General features: G+C 37.9%; 1 protein-coding gene across 4 annotated transcripts in view; it reads left to right on the top strand.

Annotated features, from left to right (window-relative positions):
* The first annotated feature begins 2,099 nt into the window (after positions 1 to 2,099).
* The window catches only part of RHBDF1 (rhomboid 5 homolog 1), a 1,247,410-nt gene continuing 1,232,442 nt past the window's right edge, over positions 2,100 to 17,067 (top strand). For 3 of the 4 annotated variants that reach the window (XM_044089447.1, XM_044089451.1, XM_044089452.1), the window contains exon 1: positions 4,783 to 4,996. The gene's annotated coding sequence lies outside the window, so the exon portion shown is untranslated. Of the gene's footprint in view, positions 2,265 to 4,782; positions 4,997 to 17,067 lie in introns of those variants that run through there. The other variant, XM_044089448.1, reaches the window with a different exon arrangement.

A 17,067-nucleotide genomic window follows, 5' to 3' on the forward strand; every position in this document is an offset into this window, starting at 1 on the left:
CTATCCCACTATAACACCGAAGGGATGTATAGACAGTGACTGCCTTTTTGGAAGGTTAAGGAGGCAGGCAGTATTCCCGGACAGGATCACTGTATCCTCACAACAAACCGGCTTGTTGGTTTATTGTAAGCAACTATTTTGTCAGCTTTAAACATTAAGCCTTGAGCACAACTTATGACTTCACTGACAGAAAAAAAAACATAAGACTGAAATTCTTTTCTTACTCAAGATTTTTGTTTACACCACCACAGGATTTAAAGGCTGGGAAATGCTCTAAAGTGCATCCCAGAGCATCTATAACCACATGGCTTCTGGGAGCCATGATTTAATTGAATTATTTTCGAAATGATTACTACTGTGTTTTCTTGGTCAGGAAAGGTGTTTGAAAGGATGCAAGAAAAACTAAAGTTGAACAGCAACACTGTATTTCTTTCCTTAATCATGACATCCATTTTTGGATGAAAAGGTTGTGAAAAAAACTTTAAAATTAATTTCAGAGCATATAAAAAGTTATGGCTTTTAAAAAAAAAAATGAAAAGTAAGGCAAAAATGTGAGAAAGGAAGAAAAAAGTTATGGGCATGATGTGAGAAGTGGCAGTGGACAACACTGGAGGATCTGGCTGTATGTGTATGGGGGGGTTGGGGTGAAACAACAGGTAGTGTCTAGGGCTCCATTTCACCTAAGTAGAGCCCTGTACATAGAGGGCGGCCTCGGTGGTGCAGCGGTTAATTGCCGCCTCATAGCAAGAAGTTCTCCGGTCCGATACTCGCTGGGAGTTGCCTTCTGTGCAGAGTGCATGTCCTCTGTGTGGTCGCGTGGGTTTCAGCCGGGTGCTCCAGTTTCCTCACACATCCCAAAGACATGCTGTAGGTGGATTGGACACTCTAAATTGGCCCTAGAAGTGAGTGTGTGCGCCTTCTGTGGAAGGTTGGGTGCCGGGCTGGCAACTCGATGCCGTAAAACTCCAGTGCCAATCATGAACGGACGGGTGATCCGCTGTAGTGACCCATAACTGGGAAAAAGCCGAAAGAAGAAGAGCCCTGTACAGAGTTGTTGTAAAATATCATTGCTGCAACTAAATATGAGTAAATGTAAATGCTGATTTGTGAGACAGACCAACATAGTACAGTACACAGGCCTGTTGTAATATAAATGCATTGTTGCTACCGGTCAGTCTATGTATACCCCTCAAACTCTGCAGCATGATTAAAAGGATGCTTGAGGGGATGGCAAAGACAGGGTGCTACTTAAGACTTGAAGTACTCAGGGGCCCCAACTTGAAATTGTCTGGGGGCCCCCAAAATGCTAACACCAGCCCTGACTGACAGTTAAAACTACATCCAATTTTCTGAACAACTCATGGAATCATGTTTTACTAACACATGAAATGTTTCATTACTGGTTAACAGTAAATCCAATTTTCTTTCCCAGTCACTGAAACCAGTTTAACATGAAGATTTTCTTTGCAGCTAACTCACGTTTCACATGATTGTATTTATTTACAACCTTTCAAAAATGAAGTGGAAAAGAAAATGTAAATAAGAAAAGAAAAACCTCTCTCCTCCGTCGATTTTGAAATGAAATACCCCTCAAACTCTGAGCATCAACACCCATAGTAAAGGGATTTAAAAATCGCACTTTGTTCATTTTTACAACAGAAAGCCATCAAAAACACACGGAGTTTTTGAATGGTCTTATTTCCCGTATTTAATGATTTTGCACCTTTCATCGGGTCAAACTATGAGAGGAAAATCAATATATCTAAGTGGCTAGATATCAAAAAAGAAATCACTTCTCTTTCTAAATCGTGGGACTTGAGAATACAGGAGAAAGGATTATGAACTCTAATCAAACCACTGATGAACTTCAAAAATAAATGAGTACAATTTCAGCAAGATGTGCATTTTTGTAATCAGTTGTTTGAACCCGTAGATGACAAATCTGCTCCTACCCGCGTTCGGCTCCTAGCGGTTTGAGATCCATTTATTTTTAAGTAGCGCATAACTATCTCAAAACAAACACGCAATTCAGACAGAGAAAAAAAATGACACGCGCCAGCCGGAAGCCCTGTAGGGTAAGAACCCTTTTCCTTCAACTTGCGTTTCATTCATTGAGGGGTCGTTCGTTATTCACGACAGAGCTTACATTTTTCTGCCGCCGGATGTTGTCTTCTCTCGTCCTGCTTTAAACGAACAGCTAGTGACTCCCGAGGATCTAGTGACGCACGTGCAGGGGTCGCTCATTCTGGACGCATTCCTGAGTGGTGAGTCAAGGTCCACAGAAACGGGCGGGTGTGTGAGTCCTACAGTCATCAAAGCCCATACTCAGTAGTATTAGCTCTCATGTGCAACAGACTCACTGCCTGACTGGTAATCCCAGTTTCATTTGAACAGTCTTTAAATGCCTAACCCATAGCCTGCCTACCTGTTTGCCTGAAGCTTTAATTTAAAGGAGAAATTACACTGTTTTAGATGGTTTATTTTCGGGGTTTCTCATTAGCGGACCGGAGTTAACGCTGTGGCGACCCCTAACCGGGAAAAGCCGAAAGACACAAACAAATTTTCGGGGTTTATTAACATTTTTTCTATAAAAAGTCTCAAACTTAGTGTAAAGGCGAATTGTAGAAAGAAAATCATAGAATTCTATGAATTAGGTAACCCAAAGTGTTAAATCGTTTAACTTCCTTGTGATCCCGCACCTCATCTATACTAAATGGACTGTTGAACCATAAATGCATAAAACCGTATACTCTTAGAACTGCTTGTTTTATACCTCTGTGAAACCTAATCGCTTGTACATTTTTAAAAGTACTACCTTACATAAGTAAGTGAACAGCAGCCGGACTGTCAGCAAAAACATGTCTTAAATAGACCAAACCATGCGTCTTATTTTTTATGCTATTATTACAACAATTGTTATTGCCTGTGTGTTTTGTGGTTTGCTTTATTGTCTTTAGTTTATGGTGGTTAAAGTAACATTTCTCCGTTACGAAAAATCCCCAACTTGTCAGAACTTGCATGTAAGGAGACCTGGCGCTGGTTAGTTCCCATACTACGTCTTTATATTTGTGTTTTAATCAGCTAGTCATTGTCTTTGCCACACTAGGTACAGCACTGAGAAGTCCGGTAACATGAAGCAGCAAGTGTAACTTTACCTTTGAAAACTATACATTAAAAGTGCAACTAAATCCAAACACTCAGACCTAAAGCTCTTTGAAGAAGGGAACCTGGACTAAAGCATAAATTATGTGTTAGTATCATTTAGCCAAAGTGCAATGACTCTATTTCTGATGATTATATTACGCCCAAAATAAACAGTTTGTACTGGTTGCACACTGAAGTGAGACAATGTCAATGCCACCACAAGAAAGAGTCAGACAAAAACTGGCCAAACGTTCTGATTGGGATGGCAAGCTAAACAGCGATTGCATGAAAAGGAACATACATACACATTCCTTTTAACCTCTTAGCACAGGAAATCTGGGTAAAGCCTGAAATAAATGGGGATAAAGGCCCCAAAAGAGGGGCCGAATTTAAATATTGCTGTTATAAAAAGTTGCTAGAATGACAAAATTTGTGTCTGTATGCATTTTCTGAAAGATGTGAAATCTAGAACTCAAATGCATTACATTATGTAGCAGTGTCAAACCTCAAGTGATTTGCCAGAAAGCCACAAATTTTATAAGGAACAGGCCAAAAAAATATGAAGCAATAATCTGGACATTCTAGTATGTATACATACATCTCCACGTTACAGATTTTCACAGAATGTCCAGATTTTTGCTTCATATTTTTTATCTATTCCTCATAAAATCTGTGGTTTTCTGGCAAATCAATGGGATGATCTAAGGACTGAAATCACTAAATAATGACATTTATTTGAGTTTCAGACCTCAAAATCCTTCAGAAAATGTATGTTAACATAAACTCTTTTACTCGAGCAACTTTCTAACTTTAAAAGAGCCATGTTTAAAAATCTGTCCCTGTTTTTGGGCCATTGACCCCCATTTTGTCAGACTTTGTCCATATTTCTTGCACTAAGAGGTTGAGAAGTATGTATGTATACATAACATAATGGAAGAAAAGGGTAGATCAAACAGACTACAAATTTATTTCCAGACATCTGGTACACCATTTTGGATGTACTGGTTCAGTTTGTCATTTTTGAGCATTCATTCACACCTCAGGTGCATAGTAAAGCACAAGGCCAGCAGCATATACCTTCCAAAAGAAGGGCATTAAAATTCTATAATTCAAACCTGAATTGTATTATACGTCTGGGAATAAGCTGCATGCAAAGTTTTTCAGGCTAACAGTGTAACAGCAAAATTAATTGTACATAACAATTTAATATACAATCAGGTGGTGTCTATCAATCAATGGCACTTCATTTTTTGTTGCAATTTCATAATAAATCAAAAATTACATCACAAAGTTCCAGGTTGGTACTTCAAACTAATACCCAAATGTGGAGCAAAATATTTGCATATCGGTGAAAATGCAGTCCACATCATAAATTGCTTAGAACTGAATGTTGCAGTTTGAATCTGTATATCCAAATCATGTTACAAATGCTCAGAATTGTGTAGCTTTACAGTACTCAGTTCAAATGTATAAACATTTTTAAATGGTATCACACATCAACTGAAAGCAACCCATAAGCTGTGTTTTTACATGTAGTGTAATTCTCCTTTAAGCATATTGCATATCTATTTTCAACTTGTGGCAGAGAGGCGGGATTTTGAAAGGGGTGGGGGACTTCATTGCAACTGTACAGAGACTATCGAAACTTGCTACAAGTGACACCTTGGGGGAAATACTCTGGCTATATTTGTACATTTCGTTTCTGCAGTGTTTAAATTTTGATCTTCATTTTTCTCTGCTCCACGTCAAATGGTTGGATTTTACTTACTTTACAGCAGTGGAAAAGGGATATAATGTGTTTTGCTTTTGCTATGTTCTAAATACGGAGTCTTGTATGGGAGGACCGAGCTGGGTAAGTTAGAAGAATGCTTTCTCTTCAGAAGAATGCTGTCTCTATGACACACACAGACGCACACATATGCACACTGACAGACACACACACACACACACCCACACGCATATATGCAAACTGTCAGAGACATACAAACACACACTGACATTCTCTTCTTTTTGATTATAGTACTGGAGTGGTTTCGGGGCATAGGAGAACTATATTCATGATATTCATTGCATGTAGTTCTTGTTCAAACTCAGCTGATTTGTAGCATAACTTGCCTAAAACGGTATCCCTTGACTCTTGCTGCCCTTCCTGAAGGGGCACATCAGTTTTCAAGTATGAAGGATACATGATTAAGTTAAGAGGGGAATACATGGTCAGGGGTTGTGGCTGAGTCAGTGCTTCAGGAGAGAGTATAATATAAATTTAAGGTAGGCGCAAAATTCCCTGGAGGTAACAATCTTGTTTAAGGCAGCAGAAAAAAACATGAAAAGGATTAAGCATGCTTGTATTAATGATTTGTGTATGTTTTATGCATTGGTGAGCTTTTTGTGGAACTGTATTCTTTTGATGAAATGGAATTCACTTTACAAGACTAAGCACATGTCGGGCAGTAAAATAACTTGTATGAGAAGTGCTAAAGTCATGCCAGTTTTGTTTTACTTTCTTTCACTTTGTATACCCTTCCAAGAGAGCACAGAAACAGCTGGGTAAGCTAGGTGGCATTCTTGCTCAGTTGCTGTAAAACTGTTGAACGTGGTAGGGAGACTTTGACGGAAACTTTTTTTTTTGCTATTTTTGAAGTATTGGAAGAAGAGGAAGTGCAAAGCAGCAGGAGGGTTCCTGACACTGCACCATTTCAGCAGGATTTCGGGCTTTCTTATAATTTATTTCATTTTATAGTACTGACATGGAAGTGCTGATATTTATTAAGCTGCCCTGTAAGTGGAGCAGGTTCAAAGAAGCGTTATAGTGGCAGGGAATATTTGTGCATTTGAAACTACTTCTGGCAGTTAGTCTCAGAGCATACTTTTTCAGAGAAGAATCATTTTAGAAATGTTTAAGTTGTCAGTCTGTATAAGTGGTGCTCAGACATTAAAAACACAGTTGCATAAAAGCTTAATCAAATGCTACTCACTCATAAACAAAAACAGATGCTCAGTCAACTTTTCATTTTTAGCAGTTTTTGAGTATGCTGACAGACAATGATTGGAACATATGACCATTTCTGAGAATGGGTGCATCCCGACTGTATATTCCCGCAAACAGTCTGCTGTCATCTTTATGTCTATATAACTCTGTATAGTCTGTTGAATATTGTCTTACAGTTCTCTTGGAATACAGGCTTTTTATCTGGAAATATGTTTTTCTTTAAGGAAACTTCATGAATAACTTAAATAAGATGCAGAAGATATTTTCTGGCACATTATTATTATTAGCAGAAACATTATGCTTCATGAAAAGGTGAATAATGAATAATTGCAATTTAAGGAATGCATTTGCAAATGTGCTTTACTGAGCCCCCCCCCCCGTTTTCTCTGTACAGATGTCTCTACACTTGCACATAGATGCATTAGCAGACGTTAATGCACTACAGAACATTCTCACATGAGATTTGGATTGCCAAACACAAGCTTTGGTGTGTTTTCTTAGGTATGAGTGAACAAGCCAAGTCCAATGAACATGTAAAAGGTATTGATGTGACAAAAGAACTGCATGCCATGGTATGAAAGAGTCAGAATGCAAAGCTGGGTAACCATGCTTAGTGATCAATAATGTGTTTTATTTGTTAAGATTTGTTGTTGTTGCTGTCTCCGTTTTTATGCAAACACACAGTGATATGTGTTTGTATGTGTGTGTTTGTTTATGTATACATGTATATGTCTATAAATGTATATGTTTGCATATATATATATATATATATATATGTGTGTGTGTGTGTGTGTGCGTACAAATTATATACACACATTATATCGTGTGTGTGTGTGTGTGTGTGTGTGTGTGTGTGTGTGTGTAGGTGCATCATGCAAAAAAGGCAGTGATGTGATGACATAAATAATGTTAGAGGATGTGGGCGTAAGTCATGGAATGTTGGAGAGTGTGGTTGTGTGGGATCAAAGTTTTTGGCCCTGAAACCCTATCTCTAGCTTTTAGGGAATGTAGTAGGTGTGAGATATGCTTTGGAGTTAGCTTGAAGTGTAGTTTTCCTGTTATTAACAAGCTCATGGCAAGCCAGAACCCTTGTGCATATTGTTGGATTTTTATTCTTAAAAACTGTTTACTCTTTAACAGTAACCTGTTGCCATTCTATAGGCAGTATATAATGTATCACTTCTCCTAGCAAAGTGTGTCCTGCACCCAGGCTGATTCTGTATAGATTGCTCTGGGTGGCCTTTGCTTTAAATGTTTATTGCCATTTGACAAACAAGCCCATATCCACAGTGGGTCTAAACTGTATGTTCTGGTATTCCTGTTATGTATGTCTTCTAGCATAGTCTGCCTTGCTGCAAAATTCTATAGCAAGGTTCAGAGCATCCGAGTACAAGACCATTCTTAAAAGCCAGCATAACCATCAATGTCGTCTATTACTTTTTTAACCACATATGGAGGTTTCATTATCTAACTGCCAATGCATAAAGGAAACAAACTGATGTAAAGTAAGCAGTCAGAGCACAGTATGCAACCTTTTTTTGATCTTGCTTATGGCTTTAACGCTGGTGTGGTTACATTTATTGTACAATGCAGTAATGTGTTTCCTGTGCTTTGCATGGTTCAGTACCACACAGCAATGTGATTTGTTTTTACTGTGTAATTCAACCTTTCTCATCAAAGGCATACTAATTTACTTAATTACATTACATTATACAATTTTTGTTTACAGTATTTTGTCAGCGAACTAAGCTGAAAGAAATATAGCTTTCTGTACTAGATCAATAAATAGTTTACTTTGGTACACGGATAAAATGTTCTGCCTTTTTTCAAAAAATGTTTGTAATGGTGATGTAAGAAAATTTGGTAATATGTAGGGGTGTTTAAATTTCGTAGCTGAAGTATTTACTCCTTTCCATGCTGTGGTCCACATGCCACTGATAAAAAACATTTCTGTATGCTCTGTATGAGGAATTGTGACACTCTCTACAGGGAGACATTGCAGATTGCTTTAGAGTGCACCCTTTAGTCTTATAGGATTCAGCACCAAGACTTCTGGCATGAAATCTACTTCTGGCAGATAAACAAATGATGACTGATAAGCAGATGAAAGCTATAAGCTATACTTTAGCTGTACCTAAATGAAAGTAGATACAAACAGGGTCTGCCAGTAAGGAAGATAATACTAGATGTTACCAAGTACTTCCTGCATTCTTTTGGAATTGATAGATATGGAGTCAGTACCCAATCCAAACAGGAGACTGTGCTGTTCCATGAGTGACAGGTTCTCCCAAAGGAAGCTATACCAAAGCTACATTTATAGACGATTTGGAGAGATAGCTGTGTAGTATTCCCAGTTAGAAAAAAAAACAATTTTGTTAGAGGAGCCGAAAGAAGCAACTTAGAATTATAATGAGTAATATTCAAGTGTAACACAAGCATATTCTAATGGGCATTGAATAACTAACCTAAATACTTAAAACAACAAATTCCTACATTAAAATGCCAAACTACAAATGATTTGTGGAATAAAATGTTATTACAAATAGTTTCTGCTAACTGTGTAGGGTACACTATATGTATGTTGTCCTTTAAGAATTCATACTACATGGTAACTGCAATGTATTATATTTGAGTGTTGATTCCTTAGTATTGGTCCTTGCTGTTTCAGCTGTCTGCTTTCAGTAAGTAATTTCTTATCCTATACTCTGCCTTAGGTCAACTGGTTTCCTAGGCAAAAGGGCTCCACGGCACCCCCCACCACACCACCATCCTAGTCTACCTGCACCATCCAATTACTGGAAAAGTGCCCCTGCTATAGCGGCACCCTAGGCGGCCGCCTAGTCTACAGATTTGTATAAAATATTTCAGTGAGGGTTGTCACAGTGGTCAGTGGTAACAGAAGTATCATGTCTGCACATTACACACTTTGTACAGTAAGGACTTGTTTTTTTGCTAGCATCTGGAATGCCTGAATACAAAGTGCAAAACATTCAGATTGTTAGGCGCTGTAATATACGACACAGATCTATATTTACTTTAGATAATGTGGTAGAATGGTTGTGTGGTGTGCTGTGTAACACGTGTATTGATATGAAGACAGAAGTCATATATAATGTTTACATGTTCACTGCCATTTGTACAAGCATGCATGTGGAGGATGAAATACTAGGAACACTTTGTAATGAATGTAAGAGAACGCTGAGGCAGCCTTGGAGTGCTTCTTTTCTCTTTGTGCAGAAATCCACTGTAGTAGTTTAGCTGGCAGCTTGTAGCAAGCAGTCTGCAACTACAGCGACAAATTAGAGTATTTGGAGAGGCTGACAAACAGCAGGGTTGTTCAAGTGGCAGGCAGTTGTAGCAGCACTGTAGCAGTGCTGCATTTTATGGTGCTAACCTAACACGAGCTATGTGGGGATGATATAAGTACAATATGTATATGTGGGGATGATATAAGTACAATATGTATATGTGGGGATGATATAAGTACAATATGTATAGCAAAAATATGTTTCATATTACAAAAGTGTTCCGGGGACATATGACTTAATACACAGCACTTTCATAAACTGTTCTAAATAAACTAGTTTTTTTTATCTACACTTTTTTCTGGGTAATGTCTTTGCTTGGAATGACCCATCTCCCATCGTGCCCTTTGAGTGACTCAGACCCTAGCCATCTAACTGAGCCCTCCTCGGTTTATAGCTTCATTTGTCACTGACTATCCTGCTTCCTCCGTCAGATCTTAGGCAGAGTTTCACAGTTTGCTTCCTTACACAGAATTGTCTTTGATTTTGTCTGAAGCTGGTCACTGATAACTAGTATTGGCTGTGGGTGGACCTCAGGAACAAAGGGACACAGGATGTGTGCACATGGGTTACATCAGGGAGGGGTAAAGGGATCGTGGATCACTTTGAACAGGAAGGATGAGACAAGGAGTGGGCACAAGCAGCAGATTGTAAGGACTAACTACTGCCCGTGGAGTGTAATTTGTCAGTTAAATGGTGGTGGACCCATGGAATGGAGTAGCAGAATGGGTAGTGAAAAGCAAATCCATTGAAGTTATTCAAGAAGCAGTTGACAAATAGGAAGAGAAAGATGGAAGGATGTTAAATGAACTAAATGCAAAATAATGAAACGTAATTCTTCGGTAGCCATTACTGGGCAGTTGTATACTTTTAACACCCAGGCTTTGTTTTGTACTTGTATCAGGTGCATGGGCCATGTACATAGTGGATGGTGGGGAATGAAGCCTTACTTACTGCATCTCCGTTCATTACTGCATTTCAACAAGCAGTACCTTAGCCCCCTAGATGAATGAAGAGAGCTCTCTACTATGCATTTAGACCTATCCCACATGGCTGTGTAATCTTATTGGCACAACACATTTTTGTTGCACATTTAGATCAGTAACCGCAAGTACATTGCTTTGCAGTCTTTGCCCACTGTGGGTTTCCATTTCTTCACTTAAATGTGAGCCTTTATTTTTATTTGTTTTGCATTTCTTTACTGGGGTAGTACATTAATCACAACTTACCATTCACCGGTACTGCTGGGGTACATGTATAAGTTTCTTGATTACAAAGAAGTTATTTTATTTGATTGTTTGACTGCAGTATGTGGTATGCTGAACTAATTTCTTCTAAGTCCCTATTTCTGTAATTCAGCTCAAATTTCTCTTCGGTCTATGTATTTATGACTGCTTGTTATCAAGGTGAATTACATACTTTTGTTAACATACTGTTTAAATAATACCCAGAACAAATCAATCAATGGGTACTTAAGATTTGGAATGTTGTGGATAGGCTACATATAGTCCACAAATCAGAAGCCTAGTATATTAACCTGTGAACCTGTAAACACTTGAATAAATGCAAGTTAGTAGCTTCCCAGTTTGTTAAAGTTGCAAACAAATTCAACAGCTTGTTACAAATAGTAATATTTTCAATGTAAGACATGCTAAGTTTGTTTTGTTTTATTTACCAGGAAAGGCCAACTGGGAAAAACCCATTTTCATTGAAGTCCCAGGGTGAAAAACTTATTGCAATGTATAAATAAAACATTTTAGTTCATAGGTGAATACTAGGCTAACTGCCTTGAAGGGCCATTTTAATCTTAGCCAATAACACAATGTCAGAATCAAATCCTAGGTCTTGTGTCCATGAGGTGAAGATCTTAGCCAAACCCACTCCCTTTAAGTATTACATTAGTACATTAGCTTTATAACAGCTTTGGTTATTCTTAACAATAGCTGTCAAACAATGCCTGTTTCAAAAAAAAAAAACATTAATTTCAGTGTTGCTGATTATGTGATGCTGTATTAATAATGATACTTCATCTGTAATAATTATGTTACAAATAATAAAAATACATATAGTACAAAAAGTAAAACTGTAAACTTAAAGCATTTAGTGTCATAGTATATCAGAAGTCAATCAATATGATACTGTACAATAATGATTGTATAACTGTTGATCTTTTCTCCATGGGCCCTCACTGAAAATGGGTTTTTAGCTCAGTCAAGATTATTGATGATCAACAAATGCAAATAAATAAGTAAATAAATTATTGCCTGTGTTGTGATAAACCAGTTAGATATAAATAGGTTAAGCACAGATTTCACAAACTGTGAACTTCATCAGAATTTGCAAACCATACTATGAAAGACAGTCATTTCTTCGTACCTTCAAAAGGGAGTTGTATCTGTAAATGAAGACAAAATGTGACTTGTTTAGTAATTGCAATGAAGTAAGCAGGTCAGCAAATATCTCTGAGTACATTCAGATTGTAGAGTGCTGCTAGTCTGTGACTGAGAAGTAGGGTCTTAACCGATGCTACCAATGACCTATATATTTCATTAGCATTCTAAGAGTAGAAAAAACTGACAGAAATGGTGGTTAAGTAGCCGAAGGGTTGCCACCTTTCTTGTAGGGAGTCCGTGTCTGAAAGTGTACCATAGCTTCCCCCAGTTAGCAGAGATTACTGTTTGTTGGAAAACGGTAAGATAACAAGGTGCTTGTATGGGTGGATGGCTTCCATATAGTGAGTTTTATGCACAGATCAAGGAGCATTACCCACAAGTAAAGTTAAGGACTGCATTTACAGAAATATGACTACTGAAATATATTGGCCTTAGGATGTAGTGCCATTGACTGTCACATATCTGGCAGCTGAAATATGGCCTTTCTTAGCACACTTCCATGGTCTACCAATGAGTCATCCTAGTACATTTTTTGACTCGCCATTCATTGAAAGATGGGATTTCAAAAGTGCGAGTTAAAAAAAAAACAAACAGGAAGAAATCTTTTTTTGTGGGTAATCAGGGCCCCCTGTACCCCTTTGTGGGAGACTCTACCCCCCTCATCCCCTAAATTATATATACCAAATCAGCAGTCACAACATAGTGGAAAAGAGGTGAACCCCCCAAAAATCTCTCCATTGGTTTGCACAGTACAAAGCTTTGCAGTGAAACTCACCACAACATTCAGTTTTCAACATAAAACTCCTCGTTGGAAAATACAACGAACACTTGTAGAACAGCCGATCTCTACAGGAAAGAGTGGCATGATGTCAAATAAGAATAAATGGGCCCAATGGTAATTCTAATGAATTACAAAGTGTGTGGTCAGCATAGTATAAACAGGCCAGAAGAGATAACTTAGAGACCCCCAACACACACACAAACACACCAGGTTAAACTGCATCTTTAGTCTGAGAATTCTCCTTTAGAGTAGCTTGATTTGCACAAATGTGTGGTCTTCAGAGAAAAATCAATTTATGAACTAACTGTCTCTCCATAATCTAATCAGTTTATGACCTAACTGTCTCTCCATAATTTAACTCCATTGATCAGAGAGTCACAATTTCGGTAAGAGGTAGTTTTGTCATTTTAGACTATCGTTGGTATTCCTTCAGTCCTCCCAGATGCTGTCAATAAATTTGATCGTACGTATGCATATGTGAAATGCAGCCAGCCTGTTATTAAGCTTTTTTTTGACAAGGGGGGTTAATATGTTTTCAAGCACAGTTCAGTATTCTGACAGCATGTCATTCTTGGGTGAAATTGTGGTTGCAAGTAGTGGTCAACAATTGTGAACACTGCTGTTTACAAAACCAGGAGAAGACTGTGGTTATAAGAAAATCTGGAGCAATAATTGTGGAAGGTTCTTAAATGTGTGTGTGTGTTCAACAGTTAGGTAAAATGAAGTGCTACATAACTTCTTGTCAGAGAGAATGTCCAGCAGTAGAAGCAGGCATATATGTGAAAGTGCATGTTTATGCTTCTCAAATTGGAACAGGAGCTACCTTCTTAAAGCCTCATTTGGCCCTATAAGCAATGGTACCCTTTTATTTATTTTTGGATCTGTATATGTAGAACAACAGACAGTACTTAGCTCATTTAACTGAGAGAGCAACCCGCTCCTCCTTCCAGTAACTTGCAGTAGCCTAAAAATAACAGCAAATCGTACTTTGTCAAACGTCTTACAACGCACCTTTGTCTAACTGTCTAACATACTTTGTAATATGGTGTAAGTGACAGTAATGGAATGCTAGCAGAATACTTCACATAAATCATTTTATTAGCTACTTACTGAAGTGTAAGCCAATTAAACTGCATTCAGAACTGCATCCTAAAGTCTATGTATTTCTACAATATGATTCATAGTCTTTTTTTCCCTTAAATATACTACAATATACCATGCAAACTTTCCATTCTATTTTTGTATATGATGAGTTTAGCTATACAATATAACATGAAATCACAACTGTTCTAGAAATTACTACAGTGTAACGTGTAATCTTTATACTACCTCATTCTAAGTACCTTACTGGCAGTGGCTGAAATGGTCAACAAACTTAATGACAAACAAACAAAAAAAAATGATCATCCCAAAAAACCTAAAACAAGTCATTCTAGCTATGATCTAGATTAGATCCGCAGGCCGTCACAGCCTTCCAACCTGCACTTAAATCATCCTTAATGTATTTTGAGTACACATTTACACAGCTTCTACATAAAGGCATAAGTACTCCCTCTCACAGTTTCTCATTCCCCAAACATGCTGTCTGCTTCCAGCACAAACCTCTCAACTGTCCAGACTTTTGCCTCATTTTTGTTCTGTTCTATTTGTGTTTTTTTGATAAATCAGAGAGCAATGCAGTCACTGAATATTTCCAGATTTGAGTTTCAACGTTCATTTGATTTTAAACTGTTGCCCCCCCCCCTTCAGATTTTTGCACTTAGAGGTTGAGATATATATGCCCCAGCATCATTTCACACATGCTCGCCAGCAGTCATGCCAAACAGTAGGTATTTTACATGACAGAACAGACAGCAAGAATCTGGTCTTATCTTTATACCCAGCAGATTACTGACTGTTACTGCAGGAGCATTGACACAGGCACAAGAAACTTCCCTTCTTGTGCTTGATGTTGTTTGCTCCTTCGTGTAGTCAGAAATACAGTTCTTTTTACCAGTCAGAAGTCTGTTGCATGGCTTATCATCATTAGCCAGCCCATATTATTTTATTTAATTTTTGCTATTGAAATTTCCTTTTCAGTTTCACATATGCTGTTCCTACAGTGATTTCCTCTGCATATTCCACTGACCCAGTTTTCTCCTTATTTCTGTAGTAAACTGTAAACATTTCCAGAGATGTTTGCTTTTATCTGTTATATGTTTCATTAGGCATTCATAAGGCTTGCTTCTTCTGCCTGAGTCCCAGGTACAACATTTGGGCTGAAGTGCACCACTTCCATATTAATGTGGTTCCAGAGGAAAGTCTGTAGCCCTACACAGTTATCTCCTAAATGATGCATTGAAAAGGAAGTCTATTTGCTAAGACAGTGGTCATTTACTTCTTCTGAAGCTTTCATAGTCACTTCCATATGTTTCAGATCATTCAACAGGGAATCTTGTTCCAGGAAGCACAAACATAAATTAAGCAAACACTGGGGCCAGGATTAGTTTTGCTACTGACAGTGTTTATCAGTTACCTCTGGTTTCCTCCCCAACTTGGCAGACAACTTCTCTGGCAAAGGACATTATCCCATTTCCTGATTAACCTTTGGTCCTGTATTTACACTGGACAGTACTTCCACAGACTGCAGGATGTTAACTTGGTCCTGTAACACTGATAATGTGTATGGAACTGGATGTCAGAGTTAAAATGGGAACAAGGATGGAAGTCGATGCTCTGACTTGAGATGCAGTGTACCAGTGGTGTGTTTATGAAAATGCACATGTACATATACTTGCATGCATGTACATGCATGTATATGTACCAGTGGTGTGTTTATGAAAATGCACATGTACATATACATGCATGCACGTGCATGCAGCATAAGGCCACAAATCCGTGTTCCAGTTTGGCTTTGAGTCCATACAGCTGCCATGGGGAGAGGTATCGGTCATTGTACAAAAGCATGCCATCTCTCATATGATATTGGCCATAATCCCCTGCTTTCACCTCTTTCTCCATATCTCTGTGTTCCAAAACTTCCAAAACCAAGAGTGGGGAGGAAAAATGCAAGCCAGCAGAAGATCCTTGGTCATGGTGGTAGTAGAAAAAGACAAAAGTTTGAAAAAGAAGAAATGTATTTATTTTACATCCCATAAGCAGTTGAATGGAATGGCCCACAGACTCTCTTAAGCTGCAACCTGATCTAGGGGCACAATTGCAAAGAATTTACTTAATAGCTATATAGAGCTGTACTTAACAGAATTATGGAAAATAGGAATTATTCACATAAACCGAATACAATGTGAGATATATGTTCAAGATAAATACATGTTATTATTGACACATGATCTGAAATAGTTACTGGGTGCATATGCATATCAACACCTTGAATTAAATGCACATTTACCTGTGAAATGTAAATTCTGTCTAGCCTAGCCCAGTTTTTGTATCTTGGGGTATAAGGGGGGCATTTTGTGTGTGTGTGTGTGTGTGTGTGTGTGTGTGTGTGTGTGTGTATGTATATTTTTATTTGTGGGTTTTCAATAAAAGAAAAAGTAAGATGTGACATAGGCAATAAAAGAAAAAGTAAGATGTGACATAGGCTGAAATGGAGACAATAAGAACTAACTGTATAAAAGATTAACCTGCCAAACAGTGCATGCAGTTAAAAGGGGAAAACATCAGTTCTTGCTGTACCGCAATCTTTTTTGCAGTGTGTGTTTGGGCCCTTTGTGTTTATCATAATGCCAGCATTATGAATGTAACTGATATGTATGTATAAAATATGCAAGTATATAATAAATAATCATTGGTGAGCTTGTCTGAAACACAAAACATCGAACAAACTCATTGGTGATTTCCGTTTATTGCCACCAACATCTAAAAAGTAATTGCAAATATCAAACTCCAGGATTGTACAAACTTGAAAAAAGGAGGAAAACTCTTGAATTATACAATGACTGGCCATTAATATTCAAAAACAAGCAGCCCAACCAGCATGCCTGTTCTAAATCCGAGAATATACCAACGGAAAAAGGTTCGGTCACCCGGACTTTTTCCCGTTAATATATTTTGTAATATTTTTTTTTACTTTTCTTTCTTTTTTTGAAAAAAAAAAAAAATACAGAAGACTTGAAGCAAATAAGGGAGACGGTGCAGACAAAAATAAAAGGATAATCAGGTATGTTCTGCAAAACTTAAACTTACATGATTATTCTTTTATTTTGTCTGTCCTGACTCTCCCGAACGTAAAAAGTCTCCCAGTTTCTTTTCTATATTCAATAAAAAAGAAAGAAGCAGCAGCAACGGAGATCTTCCTTTTTCTGTTGCTGCCTCTGCATAGTACTGATGTACTGCGTAAGCGTGGGAACATAAGTCCCATACTCATGCGCAGTACATCAGAAAAAGCCCCAGGATATCAGAACAATGCAGAAGGACAGCACGGAGGCATTATACAAAGACATTACTTAAGAA

Source organism: Protopterus annectens, chromosome 12.part0 (genome assembly GCF_019279795.1).
Source record: "Protopterus annectens isolate FY-2018-M chromosome 12.part0, PAN1.0, whole genome shotgun sequence".
Taxonomy (NCBI): domain Eukaryota; kingdom Metazoa; phylum Chordata; order Ceratodontiformes; family Protopteridae; genus Protopterus; species Protopterus annectens.